Here is a 20776-nt window from a genome sequence, read left to right as displayed (position 1 = left end):
GGCTTTGGCACAGATTTGCACCCAGGAGGGCAGCTCAGAGCTCGGCAGGACACAGTAAGGAGATCCCTGGCTGTGCCCATTATGGGATCCCAGGGAGGGGACTCAGCTCATTCCCCTTTCCCATGGACTGCTTTGCCCACAGCCCCACAGGTGCCAGGGAAGCTTAGGCACCCCATTCCCATGGACAGCCCTGCCTGGCAGGAATGCCAAGGGCAGTGCCTGACTCAGCTGCTGCAAATGCCAGAGCCTCCTTGGGAGCAGCAGATAACAGTGACAATATCAGGGCAGTGCAGAAACAAGAGAAGATGTTGTGATGCTGTGCCTGAGAGGGCGGGGCAGAGACAACCGGGCATTTAGGACAGTGTTCCCGTGCCCAGCTGTGCCCAGAACCTCCCACACACCAACAGTGCCCTCCTGCCCCCAGCACTGCTCTCTTCAGCCCCCTCTCCTTCCCTGAGCATCTCCCTGGGCCTGGACATTCCCTCCTCAGAGGAGCCTTGTCCCTGCCAGCCCTCACAGAGCCCGTCCCACCCTTTGTGCCCTGGCCCTGGCCCTAAAAAAACGTGCAGGGCCCTCGCTGGGGCAGGCTCTGTGTGCAGGTGGGCAAGGACAGCTCAGGAGAGCCCTGCTGGGCCCTGCAAAGGTGATGCTGCTGCTGCTGCTGTCCAGGGCTGAGGAGTGGCTGAGGGCCCTTTGGGAGGCTCCCAGCAGAGAGACTGAGCACCCAAATTTACAGTTCTGGAGTCTCTGTAAATGTTCAAACATTCCCTTGGATGATCCTGTGTGTCCCTTTCAACTCAGAATGTTCAGTGATTTTGGGATTACAATTCCTGTTCTGCTTCTCTCATCCCCCTGTTGCCTATAATCAAAAGAAAAAAACCCTTGCAGCAGTGTTAGAACAGTAAAGGAAAAAACATTAATTGGAAGCTTCCAGGTGTCCCAGTGGGGATGGGACACACCCGGCCCCTGATTTCAACAATTGATTAAGGTTGATTAATTAGGATATTTAACAGGAACATCCAATAGGAGATTCAGTTTCCCCTGTTACACACCCCTGGGTCAATCCATTGGAGTAGGTCCAAAAGCTTCTTTGCCTTCACTTTTTTTGCGACTGCTCACATTCTGGTCAATAAAAAACAATGTTCTTGTAGGTTCTCTTCCTGATAATAAGTCTATTTAATATTAAGACTGATAATAAGACATTATTTCAGGTATGTATTTAGACAGTGTCCTGGTTTGAAAAGGAAGTGAGTTTTTTTGGAGAAAGACCATGAGAGACAGCTTATTGTTCTAAAATCAAAGAGAAAGGTTAGGAAATATACTAGAGTTAATTAAGGATTATGTATATGGAAATATATAATAGTAGTTTAATGGAGTTTATAAAGAGTTTAATACAGTTAAGTAAGGACTATATTTTTACAACTATATAATAGTAATTTATAGAGCTTTGAAGATATGAAAATGTATAAAATGCAAAAATCTTTTTGCCATCACACCAACTTTCCCATCCTTCTCTGATTAGGAAATTGAAAACACTTTCAGGAAAGCTCCTGATCTTTCCAGCAATGCCAGGCTTACCTTCTTTTGGGAAGTGTCCCCTGGAGCTGTGCCCAGGCTGGTCTGGAGCTGGGAGCAGCCCTGCCCCACCCAGCCCCTCTCAGCAGCAGCACCTGCCCTGCTCAGGGTGGCTCCTTCCCCCCACAGCTTCTCCCCAGCACTGGGAGCAGCTCCCCGGGCCAGCTGAGAGCTGTCCTTGGCAGGGAGCAGAATCCCTGCCCCAGCCCAGCGCCCTGGGCTGCAAGACCCTGCTCTGCAGGACAGCCCTGGGCACCCCTGGCTGCAGCCCCGGCTGCTCAGCCCTGCAGCAGAGCCTGGCAACAGGAGCTGCCTTGGGCTGTGCCTGGGCTGGGGCAGCAGGGAAAGCCAGCCCTGCCCTAGGGCCACAGCCCTGCCCTGCAGCAGCTCTGAGAGTCCTCCTGAAAGGTCCTCAAAGCTGTGGGATGTGCCAGCTCCAGGAGATCCCTGCAGGAACTGCAGCTTCTCTTCCCACAGCCAGGGAATGACTGTTTCAAACCTGGGATGATTTCTGCTCTAGTGAGCCCTGAGTGAGCTCTGCTCTGTGCTCCCAGCCCAGGATGAGTTTAACCCCTTGGTGCCTCTGTGCTGTGCCTGGGGTAGCTGCAGGCAATGCCCCAGCCCTGCTGGGCTGTGCACAGGAGCTGCTCCTGGCCAGAGCTGTCTCTCTGCAGCGCTGCCCTTGCCAGCAGCTGCCTCTGTGCCAGGAGCTGAGCCCGGCTCAGCAGCATAGACACAGCACAAGGACTTTAATGAGCCTCTGGGGCTTTGTGCTCAGGCCCTGAACATCAGTCCCTGAGAGGAAGCTGAAGAAACCTCTCCAGAACCCCAAGTCAGAATCACACTCCAAAGTTTCTTGGACTTTTAATGGGCCCCACTGAGGGACACGACTGAGAAAGTGTCCCCAGGCCCCAGGCAGGGCAGAGAACTGGAGTCAGTGATGACAGGTGGGGACAAAGAGAAGCCAAGTCTTGGTGCCCTGGGGCCCAGCAGCATCTGTGCCACCAAGGGCTGTGAGGAGACACCTTGTCCTGAGGTACTGGGGCCTCCTGGCACAGCCCCAGCCAGGCTGGCCACTGTCACTCCCTTGTCCTGCCCTCTGCATTCCCCCCCTAGCCCACATCCCAGTGGCCTCAAGGATCTGCTGGAAGGAGTCCCTGGGGAGCCTTGCTCAGGAATGGCCCTGGGGGCTCCTGAATGCTCCCAGGGATTGCAGGTATTTCAAAGGACTTTGGGTTTGGCTTTTGCCTTGGAGTCTCTGAGAGGTTTGTGCAATCATGGCCTCCAATTATCTGCTTTAATTAGTCCCTGGAGAGGCTTTGTCAGTAACAACACTCAGTGGGGCTCATTAATGCTTCAAGGTACTTCAGTTCTTTTAAGGTACTTGGTGTTTCCCTTTGGATACAGACTCTGGGAGAGGTTTGTGCAATCATGGCCCCAATTATCTGCTTTAAGGAGTCCCTGGAGAGCTTTGTACTGACACTCAGTGGGGCTCATTAATACTTTGAGATACTCTAGGTTTTTAAGGTACTTTGGGTTTTCCTTTCTACACTGAGTCTCTGAGAAGTCTTTGTGCCATCCTGGCCTCCAATTCTCTCTTCCAAGGAGTTCATGAGGAGCCTGTGTTGGGGATGGACCTCAATGGGACCCATTCATGCCTTGAGAACCTTTGGGTGTTTCCTCTGACTTTGACTCCTGGAAAGGTTTGTGCAATCTCCTCTCAGGTCCTGAGGTTCAAGGGCTCAGCTCCAAATGCACCACAGGGCTCATTAGGATCAAGCAAGTCCTGAATAACCATGGCTCTGCCTTGATTTTCCTCTGTTCTAGTGCAGTTCATCAGAAATGTTTCTGTAGTGGTTTTGGTTTGCCAATTTGAGATTTCTTGGAGAATGCAGCAATTATTGTGGTGGGTCTAGTATTGGCTAATTTCCAGTGTACTCATTAGAATATCTTTACTCATTTCCTGCTGTGAGATAGGATTAGGAGAAAGGCAATGTAGGCTAAAAGCTTTTAAAAGGTAGAAAAGGTACAAAGAAAAGTTTATTTAAAAAAACTAAAAGAAAGAGCGATAAGGATCAGAACAAAACTTTCAGAACTCTTCTCTGTCATGGTGAGGGAAGTCTTGGGACTCTTAATGTAAGAATCAGCAAGCTCCGACTTTATTGATAAGCACCAAACATTTATACACATGTAATAAGCTCATGCATAATCTGTAAACTAAACAATCTATTGGTTTTAGTACAATATCAGCTCTTCCTCATTCTTGAGAACTTACATTTCTACTCCTCACATCTCATCCTCATTACTGTTATCATACTACTGCCGTACTCAAGGACACAATGTTGTTGCAGGTGCAGAAACTCAGATTAGCTGGGTTTGGTACTTTCCCAGTCCTTCCGTGGTCAGCTAACAAAAGTATGTCAGAGTGACCTCTACCCTGTAACCATTCCTCCACAATACGCTGTCACTCGGTCAGTCAGAACCAGGTTCACCCATCGCCAACTTTTGGGGTTAACACTGCCTTGGCTGTGGTGGTTTTTCGAAATTCTATTTTTGTTGTTAATCTAATAAATCTTTGTTTAATTTTTTAATAAATTTGGCTGCTGATTTGATCATTTGTAACACAGGAGAACATGATTTTCCACAGTGCTGTTTGGTCTGGCAGGTGGTGTGGACAAGAGCTGCTTTCCTCAGGAACTGGTGGATAATCCCTCTGTAAGCCTCAAGAGCTGCAAAATTAGTAAAGCCTGAAGGGACCAACTTGCATTTCACGTGTTAGATGGTAATCCTTACATACTCTGAGCAGTGTTTAATAAAGCAGTTAAGGGATACTGGAAAAACATCCTCTCCTGACTTGATCTGAAATTTGCAGGTAAGAAAAACTGTTGGTTTTCCAAAGAGAAAAAGAATGTTTACATTGAGGAATTCCCTAGACCTGCCTGAGAAGGTTGCACTTCAGGGAAGGCAATGAAGCAATATAGGGATCAACAAAAAGCTTATTGTTGAGAATAAAAACACAGAAACACTTCTTACAAATATTAACCCATATGATGCACTGAATGGCTATGACTCTGTGACTTTTATTTCAAGTTGTACAAGTTTTCATGTCTTTTTTTCTCACTTTTTTTTAAGTAAGACTGTACAAATAAAGTAAGGAAAAGCATGAAGTACAGTTAATACTGTCCAAAGGGTGATGTTAAATACAGACAGAATCAAATAGTGTGAAACCATGTCAAGCAATTGCTGAAGGCATCTGAAGGCTGCTGCTCTGAAGTCGCTGACTGAAAGGAATGATAGAAAAACCAGAATAAATGTAAAGAAGACAAGACTATCACATCTTTAATAAATATCCATGCATAAGTGCCTTCTATTATGATAAAAAAGTTTCTTCAGTTCAGGTCAGTGAAGGGATTCTTGCTGACTGCAGTGGGTTGGAAAGTGCAAGCTTTGTGAAAAGATGTCAGAGAAAACATTGAGCTGGTCAGCATATCCTTGGTAATCAGTCTCTGTTTTCTCCAATAAAAATGAGATACGTGCTTATAAATCACAATCCTTCCTCTGCTCTCTGTAAGTCTTCTTTTGTATTTCACACCAGTCTTAAAATTAAATTTGCAGTTCTCCTTTCTATTCTTCTAGCAGCCACACGAGTAGGGACAAAAAGTGCTGACAGCTCACAGTGAAGAGTCAGAAAGTGCATGCCACTTGTGTGGCTTTTTGGTTTTTATTGCTACGTCACATACATGTGTGACTCTCTCCTTCAGTGAGTTTCACTGTAAGCATTCATAGCTGCCAAAGATCACAGCGATTCAGCAAGGGGATTAGTTTGTTTCAAAAGTCAGACTCCTGAAGTCAGTGCCCTTCATGAAGCTGTGTTCCCACCAATGGAGACCTCCTTAACAAAGCCTCTTGGGTTTATCCTGGGAGTTATGAGCAGAAGTGCCAGCTGAGCCCGTCTGCAGCTGCCAACATCTCCTGCAGCCCCTCATGCCGCCGAGCTGAGCTAGATTTTCATATGGAGATATAGATAGAGATACAGATATAGATATAGATCTAAAGAAAACGAGTGTACCTTCCACCTCAGCAGCTCATCCATCCCCTGTACTCAAGGCCCTGCATCCCATGTGTGTATGGGAGACCCTTTTCCTTCTGGAGCAGCAAATGAGGCACAACAGGTCCCATGGGTCGATGAAATTGATCAAGGTGCCCTCTTGAAGGCACCTGAACCGAGGATGAGATCTCCACCAGCTCTACAGACAGTTTGGACACCCAGCTCCCATGCAGGCACAGCTACATGGGAAACTAAAATACAGCCTGAAATTATTAAATATCAGCTGTAACACAACTCATTTTTACTGGGGGAAATAAGGACTGCAAAGAACATGCAGTCCTACTACAGAAACTTTATGTAGCTGCCTAAGAGTGTTTGAGAGCATTTTAAGGGGCGATGCCATTTTTTATTTGCCTGTCCAAAAGGACACGTGCTATCTGCAGGTCTTGGGTGGTATCTGTAGGCTCTTCATGGACATTTTGCACTTAAAACACTATTAGATGGCTGTGCTGAGACCACAGAACTAAATTCTAGATACCTGGTTATCACACATTTGACAAGCCTTCCTATAAAATCTTGGAGCAGCCCAGAAGAGCTGCTCCAAGACAAAAATTGGAGTAAAATTCTTGCTTTAGATGGCTTAAAATAATAAAATGTGAAGAATATGAAAGCTTTTCTAGTATTACTTTTCCTAGATGGAAACCATAAAGTCTGTGATCCAAACTGTCTCTTACAATCCATGGCTGCACGACCCTATTACCAAGAGCACAAATATTAGCTGAAAGAATAAATCGTGCTGCACATGGATAATCAAGAGATTTTATAATGTGGTCTGAACTATAACAAATCTTGGATATTGAACTGCATTGCTGCTGCCTCAGCAACCCCCAGATGAATGAGTACAATAATCAACTTTGGAATTTACTGACTCCTTCTGCCTTTCTAAACAGGATATGATGATACTGGCCACTTGTGTTCACAATTCTGCATCACTTCTGCTTAACTGTCATTTTTAGGATTTCTTACAGAATCTGTTAATCACTTTCTTTCTACTGGCACATTTTCTGCTTTATAGCCATGGCAATTTTAGAGATTTGTTTTGCTCTCAGCAAATTTGCTGACAGACTGCAAATCAGACCTGTGTTTACTTGCAATGTCGAACAGCTCCTGGGAATGCCTCACGATGGCAGTCGATGTCATTTACAACACTTTCTGATACTCCAGTGACAAATCAAGTGATACTGGTTCCATGCTGCAAACTGTAGCAATGGGTTTGTCTTTTAAATCTGTGGGCTGAGACTAAAACAATCAGCATTAATTATTCAGCAAGATACAAGAAGTGATGAGTTTTCAATCAGTATAGATCAAATCCATATAAAATACATTTTAAGTGTAACTAAGATGAGCAAGATAAACTCTTTTTACTGTTATCAAATGATTCTTTGAATCCTCAAGGGTCACTGTCTCTTATCCCCATCATTGATGAGATCTTCATATTCACTGCTAGACAGCATCCTACAGGTAGTTTGCACAACCCTACTGGTAGCAATGTCTGCTGTTTACCACAGATGAGGTGTCAATTTTGTTTTTCTTTGGTGACAATTAAAATTATTGTTTGTACTCTCCTAAATAAAACTTCAGGGTTGTCAATATTTTAATGGATTAATTTCTCAAAGAACAGCCGTGTCTCTCTTCCTGATTTTACTGAGAAAGAACAGAACATGGAGCTAGCAAAAAATGTAGACGAGAACTTGTTTATGTACAGGATTTATTCAGCGGATACTGCATACCAAGTACATATATACATGATTTTAGGTAATGGTGTGTTTAACTGAGTGATTACAAAGTGATGTAAGATAAGGTCTCAGGTAATTGCTTTAAAAGATTTGCTCTCTTTCCTTCCTTTAACCTTTCTGTTCCCGAGAGCCATGGGTTGTGGCAAATGATAAAGAAGTTCCAAGGTATCAACTAGTCCAGTGGATTACTGCCTTTAAAATAAAAATCAAAATTATACAAATGTCTTGTTTCCTAGAAAAAGAATATGAGAAGAAAAGAGAAATCTTGTTTTTTATTCCTGGATATGATTCAGATTTAATGGAAATATTGCACAGAATGAAATAGAATTTGGATTCGATTTTATACCAGCCCTGCAATTCTCATCCCTAATAGTTTTAGCAAAGTGTCTATTTACTATAGGAACCTCAGAAAAGAATTTGAAATCAATTTCTATGGAACCGTGCTGTTGTAAAAGAAGTACACTTTCTTAAGGTTACCCTTTCTTCAGATAGATGAATGTTACAAACATATAAAATTACAAACATACATATACATATACATATGGGCCATCAAGTTCTGATGTCCTATAATTTCTCTAGTTGATGGTCAGGCTGGCTCCCGCAGTGGTTGGAGCTCAAGGGGCCAGAGAGAGCCTGCAGGACAGGTGACTGCGCTGTGGCTGCAGCATCAGGAGGGGTCACCTTGGCGGCTCAGGAGCGGCTCCGCTGTCCGTCCGCGCTGCGCCTGCTGCTCCTGCGTCCGGCCAGTCCTGCCCTCGCGGGGACAGCAGGAGCTGCTCCCTGCCGCCGGCCAGCTCCTCTGCCTGGAGTCCCTGCCCGTGCTGGCAGGACAAGCTCCCTCTTGCCTGGGGCCAAGTGCGTGCCCAAGCCTTGGGCTGCCTTTGCCCGGTCTCTTTTTCCAAGCGTTTGACTCCCAGGCTTCTGTCCCAGCCCAGGGACGTTTGTAATTTCCATCCCCAGGTTGTTTTACACGGTGAACCACTGCGGCTTTACCTAAGAGGTGAATCATTCAGATTGTGGTGCTTTCCTGTACACAATGTCCAGTCAAGACCAAGAAGGAGCTGCTCCTGCAGCTTGGTTTGGGCCTATTCCCACACCATTTATCCCACACTGCATGACTAAAGAAGGTCTATCCTTTTCCTTACTAAGTTCAGGCTACAGCTGAGTGCAAATATGTGTTAAAAGAGAACAAATGCCAGAATCCCCTTCCATTTTCCCCCTCCTCTCCCCAGCCATGGTGCTGCCTGAGGAGGTTCTAGAGATGGACCACAGCTCTCAGACAAATAACCTCAGATGGATGTTTCACAGACAAGATGGGTCTATTACCCACATTTGGACAGACCCGTGAGGAATTGGGTGCCACGGTCTGTCATACACTCGTCAGAGCTTCAGGATCAGTGAAGAAATAGGGACAAACATTGACGGTGCGTCCTAGGGTGATGTTACAATGCTTGTATCCCCATCTGTGTGTTCTGTTTATGCTGGATATTCTGTTCTGTGCCTTCAAGACTGGCTCTGAAGAGGGAATGTTTTGGTTTGGTTTTGCTATCAGCTGCTCCCCCACGGCTGGCGGGACACACAGACGGGGCTGTACATGGTGCGTGTTTGCTTTTTGCTTGGCTTTTCACTTTGCTCTTGCTCTTGCTTCTGCTTTGCTCTTGGTTTTTGCTTCTGCTCATTAGTTAGTTTAGCTAAGGAGTCCAAATTTCTTCCTGGGCTGTTTCTCCTTTCCCTTTTCTGGACCTACTCGAACCTGCTCCAGACTGGGACCTGGGAAACACCGAGAGTTTGCACTCTGTGGCTGCAGCAGCTGCCCCAGCACCGGAGGGACTGATAACAGAGGAACCACCCCGAAGAGAGACTTTCTGAATTTGTCATCTTTCTCAGAGCAATGAAAGAGTGCTGTCATCCGGTATTATTCATTTTGTGTGTGGGGTCTGCTTGGCCTGTTAATAAACAGGTTCTTTCCACTTCTCTCCCAGGAATTCTTCCCGAACCACTTGGGGGGAGGGCCCGTGTGGGTTCGCTTTCTGGAGGGGCTCCCTTTTGGAGGTTTTCTCCCAAACTTGCCCTGAACCAGGACACCTGGTCACTCATCATGGAAATGAGACGTGCCCCAAAGCCAATGTCAGTTTAAAAGGGAAATTCATTACAGATTGCTACAACTGCACTGCTTAGACACAGCGACCACTGCCTGTTAAAAGATGGCCACAGAATGGCACCACTCTGCTGACCCTCCATACAAACAGAGAAATGTCCATTTCAGCTGCCACAACCGAGTATGTTACAGGTTTCTAAGTGCTGCCTACATATCTCTGTGTGTGTCTGTATGTAAAGAACCAAACATGGACTGAATTATCTGCATATCCACAGAGCAGGAGTTGAGCGCTCAGTGGAGTCCCGGGGTTTTCTCAGCAGCCTCTGCAGCCAGTTCTGAGCCAAGGTGTGGCTCTGCTGCCAGCCCAAATCTGCGCTTCCCCTGCCCAGCCTGAGTGCAGGTGGGGCATGTGCTGGGCATGGCCGGGGATTTCCATGGCCCAAATCCTCCAGCATTTCCATCTGCTCATGGCTTTGGGCAGCACAAATCACAGAACACCCATGGCAGCTGACAAATGGCATTTCTTGCAGATTGCCACAGCCGCACTGCTGATCCACAAATACACGAGAATCAATTTCAGCTGAAAAATGTCATTTATTACTAATTGCTACACCTACGCTGACAATACAGAACTATACAGATCTCAATTTAGGTAAAAAAAGGAATTTATTAGATTATTACAACATGTGTATATAAAAATATACAAATACCAAGTTCATTTAACAAAACTTGGTTTATTGCCAATATCTACTATATACAACTCACTATATGCAAAGAACAATTAGGCATTTAACAACTTAATTTATTACATATCGCTAGAAACTTACAGCCCATATAGAAGTACAGAAATATGATTCCCTCTCTATATAGCCCTACACTAAGAATTCAATATGCAACTATACCTTCCATACATCTTTAAATAGAATTAAATACATACATATATGCACATATAAAAATATAAATACAACAATCTACAGATGTAAATACAGATTAAACACCACATACTACATACAATATATATGTAAATATATATACATATATGTAAATATATCTATGTACATATATACACATATATATCTCAGTAGATGTATAAACCAAAACTATCTATAACTATACAAACATCACCTATGCCAAGCTGAATATCCAACCAACTGCATCAATACAAACATAGAGCTATACATCTGGAACCACAATAAATATCAATAAATAGACAGAAATAGAACAATTCACATATAAAAATACACCTATCTCCCAATACAAATTCCAATCTACCTATTTAAAAACTACATACCTACACCTGCATCACTTTAAACCTAAACACCATAGATATAACAACATCTATGTATACTTATTTACACATAGATGTGTTTACAAACATATATGTATATATATGCAGACCTATATACAAAAGCATACATCCAATAGTCCTATACAAATAGCAAGCTACATATACAAACACCCATGTAATAATCCCTGTCTAGGTGCATGTCCATGGATATTCAGACAGCACTTGAAGCAGAGGGATCCCAGCTGCCCCATCTCCAAAGTCTCTCCCTCGGTCTCCTCCTCCCGTGCAGAGCAGCTCTCCTGGACAGGGACAGCAGATGGGACATCTGGCAAGCAAAGGAACACTGAGTGAGTATGGGGACGCTTCCCTTGGCAGCAGCTGCACTTCCATCAGGGAAGAGGAAATCTCAGAGCCTCCCCAGGAGGGTCGGACAGAAAAAGCAGCCGAGCGGGCCAGGCTGTGGTGAGCGCAGCCGCGGCGGGACCGTCCCGCAGCCCCGGCAGCCCGGCACAGCCGGCACAGCTCCCGGCCCTGCCAGCACGGCTGCCTTGCCCAAGGACAGCCCCTGTGCCGGCCGGGGCAGCTGCGCTGAGCAGCCCCAGCACGGGCAGGGCCCGCTCCTGCCCCGCCGGGCAGTGCCCACGGCCACAGCCCACGCCGCCCCCAGCCCCACCCTGCCTGCCCGGGCCTGGGGCCTCACCCGGGCTCTCTCCAGGCCGGCAGCAGCAGGTCCCCGCTCACTGCTCTTGCTGCTGGCCTTCAGCTTCTCCCTGCTGCCTCCCGTCAGTCTCCGGCTGTCCTCAAGGTCTCACTTGCAGCTGTGGCAAAAGTGGAGGCTCTGGAATTGCTTCCAAGGCCTGGCAGAGCTGTAGTCCCGGAGCCCTCTGTGCTCCCTGCTGGCCCCCTCCATCCCCTCAGCCCCGCCATGCTCTCACTGAACCCCCAGCCCCCTTCAGTTTCTTCAGCCCCTCACAGTCCTCTCATGCCCTCAGTCCCTTCTCAGCCATCCTGTCCCCTGAGACACGCCAGCCCCTCAGCCTGTGCCACTTCCCTGTCACCTCCAATGCCACCATGGCCCTCGGCTGCCCCACAGCCCTCAGCCCCAGCAGCAGCTCAGGGTGCCCGTCCCTTCAGCGCCACCGCCCCCTCAGCCCCCTCAGCCCCCTCAGTCTCACCGTCCTCCAGCAGCTCCTCAGGGCACAGTGCCTGGGGCCAGCGGCAGCTCCCAGCGCTCCAGGGACAGCCGGGGCTGCAAGTGCTGCTCCACCCGGCCCGGCCGCCAGCTCGGAGCCAGCACAGGGAGAGGGGACACAGGGGGCACAGGGGGAAAAGCAAGAGGTGAGAAAGGCAGCCGAGGGGGAAAGAGGTAACAATGCAGCCTAGGCCTATGCAAACAGCAATCTATCCATCCATCTATCCCTCTAGACATTCATATTCCTCTTACTGTATAACAACACTCATTGAAAAATGTAACTACATATACATATTTTTTTTACATAACAGAAATCAAAATTTTACTCTGAAAATCTATGCAGATCAGTCAATATACGCTCCTATAAACAGAACACTATAATCTATAAATGGAACTATAACTATTGATAAATATAACTATAGAAATCTATAAACATATTTACAAACAGAGGAGTTCTACCTGCCCAATGGTCACGGGCTCTCCCCTGTCTCTCCTTGCCACGCAGGACAGCCCTCCTGGAGATGTTCCTCAGATGGCGTCTGGGAAGCAAAGGGAACGCTCAGTTAATATTGGCCCTTGTGCACCTTTCCCTGGGGCAGCAATTGTCCTTCTACCAGGGACTATCAAAGATGGCCTGAAAGGCAGACTCTCACTTGGCAATTTGAAGCCTGCCCTTGAAAGAACAGGGATCATTCCAAGGGTTCAAAAGTGTCTTTCAAAACACTGAAGTATCTCCATCAAGTCTCAGCACTCGCAGTGCAAAGGGCACCCAGGAGAGCTTGAAACACGCTCAGCCCCAGGTGCAACAAAGAAGCCCAGCCTTGTTCTTTCTCTGTGCTGACACAGAGACCTCAGTCCTCACTGACATGGCAGAAGCTGAGGGGTGCTGGGAGCTGAGTCATGAACCAGCTCCATCCCCTGGCATCTACCATCTGCCCTCTGCAGTGAGCAGCAGCTGCTCCAACTCCATCATCAGCTCTGGCAGGAAGGGCCAGGAGGGACAGAGCTCCCTACGAGGCCTGCAGGCTGCACCAGCTTGGCTAAGGAATGGATCCAAAGTGATCCCTCTCTCCTCTTAGCTCTCCCTAAGCAGGGCTCATTCAAGCTTTCCCTTCTCATACTGGACTCACTGTCATTTTTCAATTGGTTGGCCTCTGATGTTCTGCTCCTTGTTTTTCTTGTGGGTCAGCACCAATACCAGCTGACTGCTACTACATTCAGTCAGTGATTTGGACTTCTACCCTGACTTTTTCCTCTTTTTTCCCCTGTTCCTTCAAGATTTGCTCAGCATGGCCTCCCCTGTCAGCCTGCAGCAAATTTATCCACTGACTGCAGCACAAAACTGGGACACCAGAGTTGCTGACACAACTCCCCCAAGGTCAGCTTTATTCCCTGCTCTCTTGCCACAGCAGAGGACTCAGTGTCAGAGCCTCTGGAGAAGCGTGGAGGGCAGGGCTCAGGCAGGTTGTGCCAGTGCAGGATTTGAACTAAAGGCACCAGGAAGCACCAAGCCTGCTCAGAGCAGCCATCTCACACCTCTCTAAACCAGTGTGGGCTCTGTCCTTACCAGGCTCCTCGGGCTCCTGGGAACTGTTCCTGCAGCTCTCGGTGCCACAGGAAGCTTCCTCTGCTGCAGCTCGGTTCTCAGGCTCCCCTCCTGAGGAATCGGCGCCAACACTGACATTGTCCTGAGCAGAAAAACAGAAAGAAAGGAACACAAAGATCACTCACTATTTGGCAGGAAACACATCAGGGATACAAGAACTCTCCTTCTCCACTCCCAAAGGACAGGGAGCACAGAGGAGGAGGGAACACTGCCAACATGGTTCACATAACAAGCCTTTTAAACTCAGCATTCAGGTGGCCAAGGTGAAACTGAAGCTCTTACAAAATGACCTTTGAGACAAAACATGAGCACAGCAAACCAGAAGACACCAAGTGAGGGGACGTGCCCTCACACTCTGACCCTGGCTTATCCCAGAGCTGGCAGAAATCAGCCAGCACAAAGCCAGGGGCTCTCCCTGCTGCCAGCACGGCTGCCAGCAAGGGCACAGCTCGCTCCCAGCCCTGCCAAGGGCTGTGTGCTGCAAACCCCCACACAAAGCACACATTTCTGCCTGGCAGTCTCACCACGCCCAGCCCAGCGCTCACACAACCCAGCACAGGGTGGTGCTTTTCGGAGCCCTCTGCCGCTGCCCCGTGTGTACGATCCAGGCAAACATTTATGCACCCAGGCTATTCCCAGGATCACATTTGGGATCAGTGGAAAAAATCTGTACTTCGGAAGAGTACGAAAAATCAACCCAAAAGACAGGAAAAGCCAGACAACCCAGCAGTGTTTCTATTCCACTGAGGAAGTAAATGTCCACAATGAAGCACCTGCAAATTACCTCTGGACACACAGATATTCTCACTATGACCAGCTCCAGAATATTCATCACTTCTGCAACAGCCCGGCCATCAGAACTCTAAAGATTCTAAAGATGGTTCTGAGCCTGCAACGTTTCCTTTCCTTATGGAATAAAATGCTTCTGAAAACCGTTATGGGTGACTTGACAGAAGACAAAAGGCATGTCATTTGAGAATAAGGGATTGGTAAATTCAAAACAATCCCTCTCCCCACCTTGAGGCTGCCCTGCCTCATAATCATAAACGTACTGTGGGCACTGGATCAGCACATGAATAGAAAGAGAGACATTCTTTGGCAACACGGATAATCATCTGCAAAAGGACAGAGAGCTGCAGCTCCAGCCCAGCCCCAGCCCCAGCTCTGGGAGCGCCTACATGCACAGCAGGGCTCACACAGCAGCAGCAGCAGCTGCAGCCCAGCCCTTGCTTTGCCTTGGCCTTCCCACCCAAAAGAGGCACAGCCCACAGCTGCTACTGGATCAGAGGCACCTCTGGCGCGCCCCTCCCTGCATGGCACACTTGGCCTTCAGTGGCAATTCTCCAAACACCCTTCTCCTCTTTCTCAGCAAGAAAAACCTCTTCTTCATTTCTTCTTCATTTCTTCTTCATTTCCTCTTTTAGAAATCTTTCTTTACCAAGAATAACTAAATAATGATGAAATAAGTTCAATTAAAGAAGCCTTTGCTTCTCAGCCATGCAACAACATTCCAAACCTCTCAGTCCAGCCCCTTTTATCCTCATCCAATGCAATTACCTGAGCAGAGGCAGATCTTTCAGATAGGGAGTTCCTGATCTCCCGAATCATTTTCTCCACGGCCAGGCCGAGATCTTCTGGTGGCCATTCCTCCTGCCCAGCTGCATCCTGTGCTGAGCTGGAGGCCGTCAGTGGTGCACAAGCCGCAGGGCCAGCTGGAGCTGAAGTGCCCGGGGTGGCTGCAAGAATCCAAACACGTTGGTCAGGTTCCACAGTGTGGCTGCGGGGGACAGAGCTCGAGTGCTGCCTTGCATCAAACAGCATGGGAAGCAGCCAGGGAAAGCAGGCAGAGAATCTTTTGGCCTCCTAGGTGCCCCTTCCTGGCAGGCCTGAAAAATTCTGGCTGAGAATGACAGAGCCTTGTGCAGAACTACTTTGAACGGTCACTTTCCATAACCTTTTGCAAAAGCAAGGCTAGAAGTCTTTTCCTACCTCGTGTGTCGCAGGCTGAGGGCTGCTGCTCGCCGTGGAGCCCGAGGAAATGGCAGGGCGGGATGCCGAGCACCTCCCGCTCGGCGGGCGGCGGCCGCTCCCCGTAGAGCTCCTGGAAGCGGCTCGGCCCCTCCCGCCGCGCCGGCCCCGGCCGCTCCCTGTGCAGCAGGTGGAAGCCGCAGGGCGGGCGCCGGGCGAGCAGCGGCCGCTCCGCGGGCGGCTGCTGGAGGCGGCCGGGCCGGGGGCTGCGCAGCTCCCGCCCGTCCGGCAGCACCCGCTCCCTGTGCAGCAGCAGGAAGCCGCTGGGCGGGCACCCGGCCGGCAGCGGCGGCCGCTCCCTGGGCAGCGGCTGGAAGCGACTGCGCCCGTGCCGCCCGGCCGGCAGCGGCCGCGCCCCGGGCAGCTGCTGCGAGCCGCAGGGCGGGCGCCGGCGGCCCTCCCGCCCCGCCGCCGGCCGCTGCCTGTTGGCCGCGCTCCGGCGCTTGATGCGCAGCAGGAGGTCGGGCCGGTCGCGGCGAAAGCAGGGGCTGCTGTAGTGCAGCCAGGCCCCGGCGTCGCCCGGCGCAGCCGAGCCGAGCCAGCCCGGCACCTTGCGGAAGCCGTAGCGGTACAGCTGCCGCACGAAGCTGCGGAACTGCGTGGCCCGGAACGTGAGCGGCACCAGGGCCCGCCCATGGCCACCGCCCCTCTGGGCGTCGCCCGAGCTGAGCAGCTCTCGCTCGAAGAGGGAGCGCTCGATGAGCAGCCCCTGGGCCCGGCTGTCCCAGCGCACGGAGCGGACGCGGGGACTGTTGGCCAGGCGCCACAGCTTGGCGGGGAAGGTGCTGGCGCGGAGCCCGGCGGGCAGCGGCAGCTCCGCCATGGCGTCGATCGCCGACTGTCGCCGCAACGCCCGCAGCGCAACGGCTGCGGCTGCGCTGGCGGCGCGCGGCCTGAGGGGGGCGCTGCGCTCGGGCCCGCGCGCGCCCAGCGCGGCCCCGGCGCGGGCCGGACTCGGCGGGGACGCGCGCGGCAGAGCCGGGGCTGCGGGCACAGCGCGGGCGGGGCGGCTCCGGGGCCGGCCGGGCTCGGCTCCGCACGGCCCCCTGCAAACCCTCTCTTTCTCTGCCTGCAGCCATCCTGCTGCCTTCGCTCTGCGGCACAACCCCAAAGCACCTGGAGAAGGAAAATAAAAAAGCCGCTTCCCATCCCCTCTTGATGCCCGCGGTTATTCCTGCCCAGGTCCAAGACTTCTCATTTCCCTTCCTTGAGCTCCATCAGATTCCCCTCAGGCCAATTCTTGAGCCTGCCGAGGTCCCTCTGAATGGCACAAGCATTTGGGCTATCAGCTGCTCCTGCCAGTTTTGTGCTGTCTACAGACTTGCTGAGCCTAAACTGCTCCTCCAGGCCAGCCAGGAATGAAGACATTAAAGAGTATCTGCCCCAGCATCAACCCCTGGGGCTCAGAGCACCGGGACTTGCCTCCAGCTCTACTTTGTGCCACTGATGACAGCCCTCATCCATTTCTCAGCCTTCCTGGCTGGGCATTTTGGCAATTGGTGTTTAAGGCTGCTGTAGGAGACTCTCCAAGGCTTGGGTAAAGCTGGGGCAGACATCATCCATTGCTCCCCCCGTATCCATCAGTTTGGCTGTCCTATCACGGGCATCAGGGAGGTAAACCATGGCTCCCAATCAACTTCTCCATTACTTTGGAATGGTTTTCAGGGTTAGTTCCTCCATCCCCTGTCAGGGGATAGAGGCAAGGCTGACTGACCTGTATTTTCCTGTCCTTCTTACTCATCTTGGAAGAAATCTGTTTATTAGAGCAATCCTGGCTCTTTCTAGCTAGGCAATTCCAGTGAAAATAACCAATAAGAAAAATCGAGCTCTGAATAGAGTCTATTAAATTCTTCTTTCTGCTACCTTTCTAGGCCACAAGAAAGATCTTGTTTTCTTTCCAGTATTGGATAGCTGATTAAAAAAACCCCAAGATAAAAGTCTCCTGAATAGAATATAATTATACCTATTTTTCCAAAGACACATTACTTAGATTTTCTTTCAGGATTAGACTGAGATGAAAGGACTTGAGAGCTTCCAGAATTTTGACATTTTTGTTGTCTCCAATTGTTTGGAAAACTGTTTGAACACAGTGAAGATATAGTGCTTTTGAAAATGCAATTTTGAAGTTTTGTATGCTTGTATTACATATAAAAGTACCTACGAGAATTTTAGGAAACCCGTAGCACAGATTCCTTACTTTCAAAATGAGGAAATGCCAGAGTTTGTTTGATCTTTGGTTTTTTTATCTTCTATTTCTGATTCCCATATTTTTATATGCATATGTACTTTTTTTTCGTGTCATGGTCACATAGTCCATTTTCCTTCAGATCCCAAAATCATCAGAGCTCAGAATAGTTGATTAACAACTAATCAATATTCTTTTTCACCTCTTTTGTTTCATAATAAACTCAGACACCATTGATATTTTGGGAATCCAGGACAGTCCAGGGACGATTCAGCTCTCAAGCCCTGTGAATTCTCTCTTCTCTCCTTTTCCATTCCCCTTTTCTTTCATCTCTCTCCTGACCTCAGGGCCCTTTCCCCTCCTGTCAGGCCCTCTGTTTGCTGCACTCCAGTGAAGCTCTCAGCTGTTATCCCTGGCCAGGGGGCTGTGTACAAATCACAAACGGGACGGGACTGCTGTGGACGTGCCCTGAGCTGTTTTATTTTTCAGCATCAGTCTCATTACATGGGTATGACCATGGGAAGATGCCAGCAGCTCACATCCCAGGCAGCAGGCCAAGAACTTAATGTTACAGCTTACTTTCTAAGTTTTTTGACCAATCACACAAAGCAGAAGCACATTGACAGTAATTCCATCCAACCCCTATAAGCACATGTACCTTTGGTTAAAATGATGCCTGCTTATTTTGAATACAATACCTACTTGTAAGCCTTAAAACACAATGCACAGAGCTCCATTATTAACCTTCAAACTTCCTAATTTCTTGTTATATAAACTTTTCTGCAGCTTAGGGATTTATTCTAGACAAGCATTAATACACAGACCATCGTTCTATTTGTCTTTGCTTTTCTACTTTTTAAATAATTTTTCTGCTTACCTATCTCATGGATGCTGCTTAGCTCTAATCACAGTTCTGTTGTCTCTGAGGTCTGCCTTTTGCAGCTTTCCAAAACCCTCTGATTTTGTGGATTCCCACAGAGCCTGTGCCTACAGCTGTCAGCTCCAGCTGCAGACAGGCCTGTAGACCATTTAGCTTTGGTCACAGTGCATTATATTCTCTTCTTTGCTGAGCATCTTAACACAGAACAACCAATCTGTACCTTTGCTTTTACCTATAGGCTATCATAACTCCTGTAATTTCTGCATTCGTGTTACTATTCTCCAGTCACTAAAAGGTAGTACCTTACCGTTTCAGCTAGAAGTTGTTTTTCTGTTTTCTTGCTGTGGAAAATTCTGAGACCTTTTTTCTACTTGCAACATCAACAGTCTTTTTTGCCTGTGGAATCTTTTTGCTTGGAAAAAACATCTTCTCTTTGGGGTGGGTTTATCCTTTGCTCTAAGCCATAAAACCCCCTGGTAACTAACATACTCTTTGCCTTCTTAGTTACCCAGTAAGACTGGCTCAGCAATTCTTTTCTTCTATATCAAAACTTGCTTTCATTTCTATTCCTTCTGCTCATTCTACATTCAAAAATCTTTCTGCCAAGCATACATATCTGTTAAAGTTTCTTGTCAAACTTTCATCCTTCCCAACACTCTGTGCCACCCTGTCCCCCCGTTCCTGAGGGCAGAACAAGGGACAGAATCCATCCAGAGGTGACACAGGAGCGCTGCTGTCCTCTCTCCGTCCTGTGTCCTCCTTCCCCCCCTGTCTTTCCATGTCCCCCCTTCCCTGCCTGTCATTGTTGAGTCAGAAATGACACGGATAAATGAGTGACACACTCCATGCATCCTCAGAAGGCCAATAATCATCTTTCTTAGGAAACCCATTTTTTTATACTTGGCCCCCATACAGGTGGACCTGATTGGTTATTTTACATTTCACATGAATGGCTAATTAGGAAAACACCCCTTGGGGTAAACAATCCATGAGGAAAACAATTGTCACAAACACCACCTGTGAGGCTGTTCAGAATTCTTCCTCTCCAGCTCCTTAGTGTTTCCCAGACGGATCCATGGGAAATCTTACCTGGATTGTGTATCCACACCTACCCGGGAAGGTGACGGCCGCGCTGTCCCGGGCCCTCCCTCTAGAAATGGCACTTACCACGCTGTTCAAGGTTCCCCTTTTCCTGCCTAAGTCCTTCTTTTCCTGTCCCCAACCTCCCCTTCCCTCCTACTGTTGGAACCCAGGGCACAGGGAATGTCTCCCTGCCTGTCCTGAGAAGTCCTGATCCCCAGGAGAACACTGCTTTTAACCTTTGTCCATGGAGAAAGCTTCCAAGACTTTGGGATGAATTGGAATCTATGAGTGCGTGAAATAGACAGTAGTGTAGTTTATCACAGGGTGAAAAACTGAGAGCTTTGGGTTTTTAGTAAGAGGGTGGACAGAGGACAAGATGGAGGATTTTGGGCATTGGCTGATCTCCTTCTCGTTCTTCATCTGCTCCATTTTCTGCTGTGCTGGGAGCACAGGGTGATTGGTTGGAAAAAACTGCAATGCAGATGCTGAGTGGCAGAGAAAGAATTAGTTACTGGTAGAAAGGTAGAAATAAAATGTGTTCTAAGAGTCAATTGGACAAAATAGTTTTAAAAGACATTGAACCTGTGTGTCTTGTGACTTTTGGTGCCTTCTCTTTGTACGCCAAGTCTGGTGTGCAGACAGCATGCTGAACTTTTGATAAGAGAAAAATAAACAACAGCCTGAAGGCTGAAAAAAACCAAAAGTCCTGTTCGTTTCTCAATCCTGGCACAGAACTTTTTAGGGGTGTCCCCATCAGGGGATCCTCAGGGGGGTTTCACACCTCCCTCCCTCCCCCCTTCCTGCCCCACTGCTCAGCCCAGCTCCAAGCCCTGCGCCCAGGGCTCTTGCTGCTTCACAAAAGGACCCAAAATTAACCCCAAATCCGCCCAAAATTACCTCAGAACCCAACCTGAGGGGCTCTGGGGGAAATTTGAGGGGGGTTTTGAGAGATTTGGGGGGATTTTAGCTGGGTTTGAATCCTTCACCTGCTTGGGCA

The 20776-nt window shown here is 48.7% G+C and overlaps 1 protein-coding gene across 1 annotated transcript in view; it reads left to right on the top strand.

Annotated features, from left to right (window-relative positions):
• LOC311165919 (uncharacterized protein) overlaps window positions 1–20776 on the top strand; it is a 465566-nt gene that overhangs the window by 339845 nt on the left and 104945 nt on the right. The window lies entirely within an intron of this gene.

This window comes from Fringilla coelebs (assembly GCF_963513975.1).
Source record: "Fringilla coelebs genome assembly, contig: SCAFFOLD_33, whole genome shotgun sequence".
In the NCBI taxonomy this organism is placed as follows: Eukaryota; Metazoa; Chordata; class Aves; order Passeriformes; family Fringillidae; genus Fringilla; species Fringilla coelebs.
The sequence above is the reverse complement of the archived record's forward strand: the minus strand, read 5'-3'. Positions and strand labels throughout refer to the sequence as shown.